Source organism: Pygoscelis adeliae, unplaced genomic scaffold (assembly GCF_000699105.1).
Source record: "Pygoscelis adeliae isolate BGI_AS28 unplaced genomic scaffold, ASM69910v1 Scaffold155, whole genome shotgun sequence".
In the NCBI taxonomy this organism is placed as follows: domain Eukaryota; kingdom Metazoa; phylum Chordata; class Aves; order Sphenisciformes; family Spheniscidae; genus Pygoscelis; species Pygoscelis adeliae.
Genome location: NW_008824932.1, coordinates 4922490 through 4930960, shown reverse-complemented (window position 1 = coordinate 4930960; position 8471 = coordinate 4922490).

Sequence of the window (8471 nt, the reverse complement as noted above, 5' to 3'; positions counted from 1 at the left end):
CTTGGAGCTGGGCCCCCTTCACATAGGTTGTTCCAGAGTAGGAAAGGGGCAAATACGATATTCAAGGCAGTGAATCTGAAAGCGGCAATTCAAAACTGGTAAGCTCTATCAAAGCATCATTTTAATTTTCTTCATTATTGGTTCTGTTTATAAAACATTCAGTAGAAATTACAAAGCTGCTGTAGAAAGAGAGAAGTAAATGAAATGAAGATCAAACTGGCTTTATAAAGCATTTAAGCATTTTTAGCATAGAAAATAATGTATGAATTATAATCAAACTAAGTAAAACTACTGAGTATCACCAAATGTGGGAGCTTGTATTTTGTAGCTGGGTGTTACTCAGGTCCAGCTGAGGAGAAACTTCACTCTAACCTGGCAAATCAGAATTTTCTGGCAAATGTATTTTATTTGATCAGCTAGTACAGATGGGAAACGTAGACAAGCCTTTAGGTGCACGACACTTTATTCAGATTTGAAATAGAAGCAGTGGACTTCAAAATTAACTAAAAATTGAGGGCCATTTTTCTTGATTAGAGCATACTGGAAGTGCATGTAGCAGCTGAGTGGAAGTAACTGGTGAGTCTGCTGGGGATGATGCTTTTTTTTGTGTATGTATAGGAAATAAGCATCGGTCTTTAGTTTCAAATAGCAAGTTTCACCCCTGTTTTTGTGGTAGTGCTGCTGTAGCCGGCTGTAATGGTCTCCTTAGGACAAAGACAGAAGTGTGTAGATAGACGTAGTACCTCTTGTTGGTGGCATCAACAAACGTAGATGGAAGCCCTCCTTCAGACCTGGGATAGCAGTGGGAGATGCCTCCATGTTGTACTTCCGTGACTGCCTCTCGTGACGCGCGGCTTGAGGCTGAGAAGCGGTCTGCCGTGGTGCAGCCGCTGTGCAAACAGCTGCAACAGGTTGCTGTCCTACCACTCCAGTTTATTTTCCACTCTGCTGAAGATGATTGCCTGTCAATCCTCTGCTGATAGAGCTTTCTAATCTTCTTTAAACAAAATCACAAGGCTTGGGATCAGATCGGGGCTGTCTCCAGGCGTTGGGTGGGGCTGGAGCAGGCAAGATTCACATCATCCTCTACCTGTGCTCAGAGGAGGCAGGACAGCTCCCAGCTAGAACAAGTAATGCAGCCCCGGGGCTGTCCTGTCCCACAGGCCATCTCCACAGAAGGAATCTCACACTTCAAAGGCCACCGCTGGAACAAAGCGGAGGTCGGGGTAGAGGGCTTTCGATTGGCATGGAATGAGCACCGACAAGGGCGTAAAGATAGCACTCAGCCATCTGCATGGGTGTTTATGCAAACTTTCTAGGACTTGTTCGGGTTTCTGGGGATCTTCCAGCTTTCTAGGTAGAAGGGCAAGTTTTTCAGCCATTAGTGAGATGAACCCTCCCACTTCCCAGAGTCAAAGAATTCCCATAGGGATTGCCCCAGGGACCTCTTCCTCCCCTCCTAAAAACTTGTGAGAGTCTATTTGCAGCTTTTTCTTTCAGCAGCTGAATAATATATATTTCTGCTACCTGTCACATTTATTTCAACTATTCATTCTGTGTTTTAATTTTGATCTGTGTCCAATGAGCTTGAGAAATATATTTTCTAATTACTTTCCTTGTTCTCTTTACTGGCTTTCCATCTGTAAAATAATGGTCTCTGGCAGCTTTTTGGCTTTTGGCATCGCAGAGTACCTAGATCAGTTACAACAAGGTGACTCAGCGTTCCGCGCAGCCGCTTGTGAAGATTTCAGCCAGGCCTTCGCTTGATTAATGAGCATTGGCCTATTCTCGAAGTAAATTCATGCTGGATTTTGCCCAAGGGCTACAGAGTGGGCACTCCAGGGAATTTAGTGGGAGAAATCTGTACTTGAAATGACTTTTCTTTGAGATCTGTTTACTTAATGACTGCTTGCTTGAAGGTAATACCACTGATAAGGAGGAAAAGCCAGTCAAAAATGTAAAGCGAAGTACATTCGTTAGATTTTATTTTTTTTCCTCCTGTTTGTGTATTAAAGCCAGTTTTCTCTTGGAGGAAAGATTATATGGCAGACCCTATACTGGGCCAGGCCCCTGAGGTAGGTGGGAGCTCACAAGATGTTAGCTTGCATGTGCGTGGTGCCTTTCAGCCGCGGCATTTGTGACATCGGGGACGTGGCAGCGAGCAGTAGTCACCCTCCTGCTCCTGCCAGAGCTGCTTTCTTCAGTGATGACTGGCGTATCCGTGTTGATATTGATCACCAACCACATACATGAGCATGTTTTCAGTTGGTTTCCTGAAAAAAATGAATGTGTGGCAGTTTCACCAGCATGCTGGCCTCCCCCAGTAACTTCTGAATCAATTGACCAGTTTCAGTCTCATCTGCCAGAAGTGTGGGTTGCTCACAGGCTACGGGTCCACCGCCTCCTGCAGCTGCCACTCGTGGTCGGTCTTTTTGGTGAGGGCAGCGGCTCTGTGCCGCATGATGGGAACGGCCAAGGGTGTGCATGCAAATCCCGGAGCTGAGCTCACGTGCTGGAGACATGGCAAAGGATACCAAGTTCGCCTAACAGGCCTGTCCAGCGCTGATCGTTTTTAGCCATGCCCTTTCGGCAGCTGGAGGGCTGTGCATTGGGGGATTTATGAGTAAGCTCACGCAGCTTTACCTGCCCGTACCATGTGGTGTTTCTTTTCCAGGCAGCAGGTCGAACAGAGATGGGTAGGAGACTTTAGAGAGACTTGAAACCATTGGGTTGGAAATGGGAAGCAGGGAGGGAGAGGAGTAAACAAGCGGTATGTAGGGAGCATGAGGGGGAGCTGTGACACTGTTATGATTGAACCTGATACTCAGAACAGGAAATCGGTGTTAATTTTTCTGCTATTCATGCCTTCTGCATTTGTATAATAAGTTTAATACCTGTTTTGATGCAGCAGTGGGAGGGTGGTGGTGTTGCAATACTTAGCAAAAAAAAAAAAAAAATCTACCAAGTATATAATCTATGCAGTGCTTGAGTACTTCTGTTGGTGTATCAGAGAAAAGTGTTTCTCTGAAGGAATCATATGTGATTCTGCAAATCCCAGGTTCATTTGCAGAAGGAGAAAAAATAAATGGATGTGTGCACAAAAAAGTCAATATACTGAAATGAAGAAAGCAACAGAAGACAAAACACAATCTGTGTGTTTTTAGAGTATCTGTCAATCTAAAGTAATAATAAATAAGTAAACAGAACCTTTTTAATTCGTGCGAGTTAATCCCTTTCGGGGCTGAATTAACTAAAGCATATCCCTATGAAATAACCTTCATTATATAAATCAGTGTGCTGATGGATTACGGAGTTTGCAGCCAAAAAATTGCACCACCATAGGTGTGAAGTTTCCTGATCATCTAATAAATTGGTAACTTTGAAGCCTAGTTGTGACAATTTAAATGTCATCACTATTAAACAAGTTGCCAAAATGCAAACAACCATCCTAAGTCATTAAAATGTAATTATAAAGGACAGCTGGGTCTACTATCAATCTGGGCTGTGGGGACTCGTAATGGGGAAAAATATGAAACTTTCACACAAGCAGAATGAGACTGCTGTATGTGCCAACCAGAGCCTGCACGGGAAGCAAGTAAAACGTGTATTTTGTGCGTACGCAGTTACTGATGCTTCTAGGAGGCTTGCATTACTGAGATGGACATAGGAGTCAGTGACGGCATGACATCCAGCAAATGTCTTCACCTTCTCTCTGCCGTATATGAAAAGTCCTTTTCCTTATTAACAGGGTAGGCTTTGCTAATGAGAGGCAGACAGGCTGGGTGGCAGTTACCATCTAGCAGAAATGACTATGAAGTGGGATTACATTTGCTCTATTGTGGAAGAGCAGCAGAGGTGGTGTAAGCCCTGTTTTGAGAACCAGGTGGACTTTAAGTGATAATGAAGGTTTGCTTTTTGGCTGAGAGTAATAAAGAGAAAAGGGACTATCAGGCTTTGCAGGCATAGACCCGATATGTTTATGAAAGCTGTGTTTAGTCATATTGATAACTAAGTTATTGAACTTTATTTTTTATGTTTATTATTTGCTTGATACTTACTTGATGCTTTGAAATGGCCATGATGCAGGTGACAAGCCCAGTCCCTGCTCAGGACTTGCAGCTCCTGCTACGGATGGTAGAGCTCTAAATTCAAGTTGGTTTCGGCTATGTCCCAGTAGGTCCTGTCTGTTATTTGGTGATGCAGCATGTAGTTGATTAGATTTACTGCTGATACGTACAGTGGAAATGGTGGAACAAGCTAGAACTGTGATACTGCTTCATTAAAACAGTAACCCCAAAAGGCCCCGCAGTCTTTTGGTGTATTATTTATATGTATTATGGAGCTTTAACAGCTGCTAGCTTCCATAATTAAGCCCCATTTTCCCTAAATGTGGCAGGAAAGGTGCAATAAGTGGGAATTGCTGATAATTGGTGAAATTCGAAAAGAAATATCTTTTATGTTATGTATCTTAATGCATAAAATCAAGTAGTGGATAGCTACTTTTTTGAGGCTTTTACAAATCTAAATAGGTTTAAAAAAATGTATGAATGCTAGCATATTATGTGAAATAGTGTGATTCTTTTTTTTCCTGTACATCAGCCTATAGCACATCATTCTCAAAAAAAACAGTTGAGTGTTTTGCAAACAGTTCCAGGGTGTGTTCTAACTGATCGGTGTTCCTGAAATATTTAGGTATCAAATTCTTCATGTATCTTTTTCTACTATGAAGTAAATCCTTGTGGTGCCTTGGGGCATTCATTGTGCTGAAAAACTTGTTCATTTATTCTCACTAAGAAAAGTGTGCTATTGCATATGGGTTTTCACAAACCATTAATTCCCTTCCTTTTGTATACTTGGAAATGATATAGTAACTTGGTGTACTAGTGTAATTATCTACCTTTCACTTTTGTAAATTGTAACTTTTGCTTGTTTTGTTACGAGAAATCAGTTGGTATGGAGCTTAGAGAACCATTTAAGATTACGAACTGTTTCTAATGAACAGATTGTTTTCTGATGCGAATGGAAAGCCAAGTTGAGAGAGATTTTTCTTTTTTTATGCAGAAGGATACAGCCTCTCAACAGGCTTTGTCCTTAGTTTTTGGCAGATTTGGACTGCCCTACTCAAAGGCATAAACAAGCCTCAGCCTATCAACAACAGAAATGGGACACTAACCTGCCAAATACAGGGAAATGAATACACGGAAGAACAATCAAAGTCAGTAAAGTAGGAAATCTCATGCAGTGTGAATGATTTCTCATATAGCATAAGCAAAATTTTCTGCTGTTTGTTTCACACAGCTACACTAAGGGTGACTAAATTTCTGTCACCAATGCTGTTATGAAAAGCATGCAAATTCCAGAGATCCCACTGGCTAATGGATGGAATGGTTATTTTGAAAGGAAAAACAAGCTTTCCTATAATTTCCATTCACGTCCTCCCAATGTGAGATGACAATTTACTGCAGGTTTAGGAAATTAAAATAAAATGTTAGTTTTCCAGGTGCGCTGAAGAGGTTTTGAAATTAACTTAGCAAAGGTGAAGCTACGTGGTATTTCTCACTGCACAGTGAGAGGCAGCAAGATGACATTGTAAAATATCCTTAGTAATAGTCAGTTAGAAAGTCTGCAAGGGATAAGGTCAAAGAAGGGTTAGCAGCTGACATCAAATCAGAAGCCAGATGTGCTGTCCCTTAATCATAGGCTTTTGCAGGCTTTTTTGGTCTGCAATTCAGCATAACATTATTGAATTCACCTTTAGATTAAGCTGGTGTGCTTTGGCATGTACAAACCCATATGCAAGTTAATGGCTGTGTCATCCACTTAATTATGCAAGCTATGATAACAGATCAGTGAGGTGACCTCTGCAAGCACTAGTTTTCAAGGTCCTTAACCATTTACATTTTCAACGAACAGAAAGTGGCATTCCCCGTTTAGGTCATGTTGGATCATTAGTTTTGTGTATACAAATTAAACCTGGGAATAGTAATATGCAGACATGTTTTTCTTCTTTTCTTGCAAGATTACTTAGAGCTATTTAACTCAGCACTATGTTATGATGAAAGTCATCTGCTCATGTACTGGTGCAAAATCTTTGGCTTTGCAGAGAAAGCATTCTTAGAGACAGTAGTCCCAGCAAAGGCATAGGTATTATTCAGTGGACTGAAATTAAGCATGGTCAGAAATTGTTGAAGGATTGAAATCTCTTAGAAAAAAAATTACATTTTCATAAAGGTCAGGAGATGATGAAGTTAAGATTATATATGCAAACCCTAACTGTTCCTTGTTGCTTATATATGATTCTGCAGTCTTTGCTCACGAGATCATTCTGCAGAGAATTTTTGCGTTAGAACTGAAGTGAAAGAGGGCTTCACATGGTGCAATTTCTACTAGTTTAACAAATATTCTTGCGTTGTTAATGTCAGCTTGAAATAATGCTATATTGATGTAGTGTTATCTTTATTCAGAGGATATGCTTCTGACTTGCTCACTTACAGAGTGCTTACTCAACAAACCGCACAGTAATTGGTAGTATTAAGGTCAATGGCAACAGATCTATCTCCCACACTGTGCACTAACGAAGGCATTTACTGAATATTGCACCGGTGTAGAATCAAACTCATTGCTGATTCCACTGAAATTACTTCCCTTTCATGCAACTGTGGGAAAGGATTTAGCCGGGAGCCGGCCAGTGGGCTTACGCCCTTTGCAGTCTTCATTGTGCGTAGTCCAACTCACATACTGAGTAAGGCAGGTAAGCAAAAGAGATGGCATGTTTCTTAGATTGAGTAATACCTGTGAGGCGACTTCAGTGGGAATTGTGTGCTCCTACAGTGAAAGACCTTGATGGTGTCCATAATGACCTGGAAACCCACATAAAATGTTATAGTCGCAGCTATTAGCATCGTATCCCAGTTCTCGGATTCTGAAACCGCAGAACTCCGTGGTCTGATCTCTCCTGTTCACAAGGCGAGGGGTTGCATGTGTATGGGCCAGGCTTTTCCCCTGTCTGATTTCAGAGTCCATTTCCTGTATTTCTTAGCTCCTATTTCACTCTTACTTTTGTATTCTATCCTTCGTTCCTATTAACTGTTGCTGTGGGAATGCACAGTTAAATTATTTTAACACTTTTAAACCTGAATTTGTGGTCCTTCTAATTTCATCTGGATGAGGAGTTTCAGGCCAACAGGTTTTGGTGGTTTTGTTTTCTGCTCACAGGAGTTTCATCCAGGAGGTTGGTCACTTCATTTTTGAGGAATGCAGCTATCAAGGAAGACTGTCATCACAGATTAAAAAAAAGTCTTGGCTATATAAGGCTGCTTCCACGGAGCCAACTGCAGTTCTCCAGTTCCCCTAACAAGCCTCTACTCTACTTTTTGGTGAAGGCTTTGCACTTCTAAACAGATATATTTCATTTGCAAGTCTTAAGACTTCAAAGTATATACCTGTTTCATGTAGGCATGTTTTCTCCTTGAGGTCTGGTATGCAAACGTCATAAAATACCGGACTTAAAACCCATGGGGTAGGCATCCATGCTGTATTGCTACTCTGTTGGGGCAAGAAGCGCTGTGTGAATCTCCAGCTGGATGGCAGAGGTAGACATTGCAATCCAGTTCATCAGCTGTCATAAAGAGGACACTTGTCAAGTAACGGATGGGTTTATTCTCATTAAGTGACTGATGCCAGCATCAGAGTCACCAGGTTCAGCTGAGAGGGAGGGCATGACTAATATGTTTTCATCCCTTGGTGTTTAGAGTTCTCTCTGGCAATAAAAGAAAGGTAGCGAGGGTAATTCCTACCAAAACCGGAGCAAGGCTGTGGGTGGTTGGTGAAGCTGTACTCACTCCGCTGTAGCACATACACGCAGGACCTTGGTGCGCATGTGTTTAGGACACTAGCGCTGTTTAGCAAGCTGGACCTATGTTTTATACCAAGTTTGCTATAGCACTCTAATGTAACATAAGAAACTGGATATTCTACAGTAGCTTAGTTAAAGTTAAAAGAAGACATTTGAAGTTGGTTAAACATGAAAGTATTTCATAATGAGAATAAATTCCTCTGGGATATTAATTTTTTTTATTACTTTTCCCACCACATGGACAGTTTTGGACTGGAGGTTAAGAACAAAAGCTGGATGCTTCTGCTGAAATTCTCCATATAGAAATAATTACTGAGGGCAACATTTTAACTTATCTTTCAGTTCCAGACTTGACAACCCTTTCAGACGATTAGGGGGAAGCAGACCTCTCCATTAACTTTTTTTCAGGTTGTTCTACAGACTCAGGAAGACATTATTTATACTCTGTTCATATATTTAAGTTCATTTTTGTCATTGTGTGGCCAGAAACATCTGTTTTAAACAATGGAAGCTGAGATTATTAATCACTATTCTATAGGAAGGAATTAATTCAGTAGCAAACTGCATGGCTATAGAATCATGCAGTAACTGGAGCCTTGCTGATAGCACGGATAAG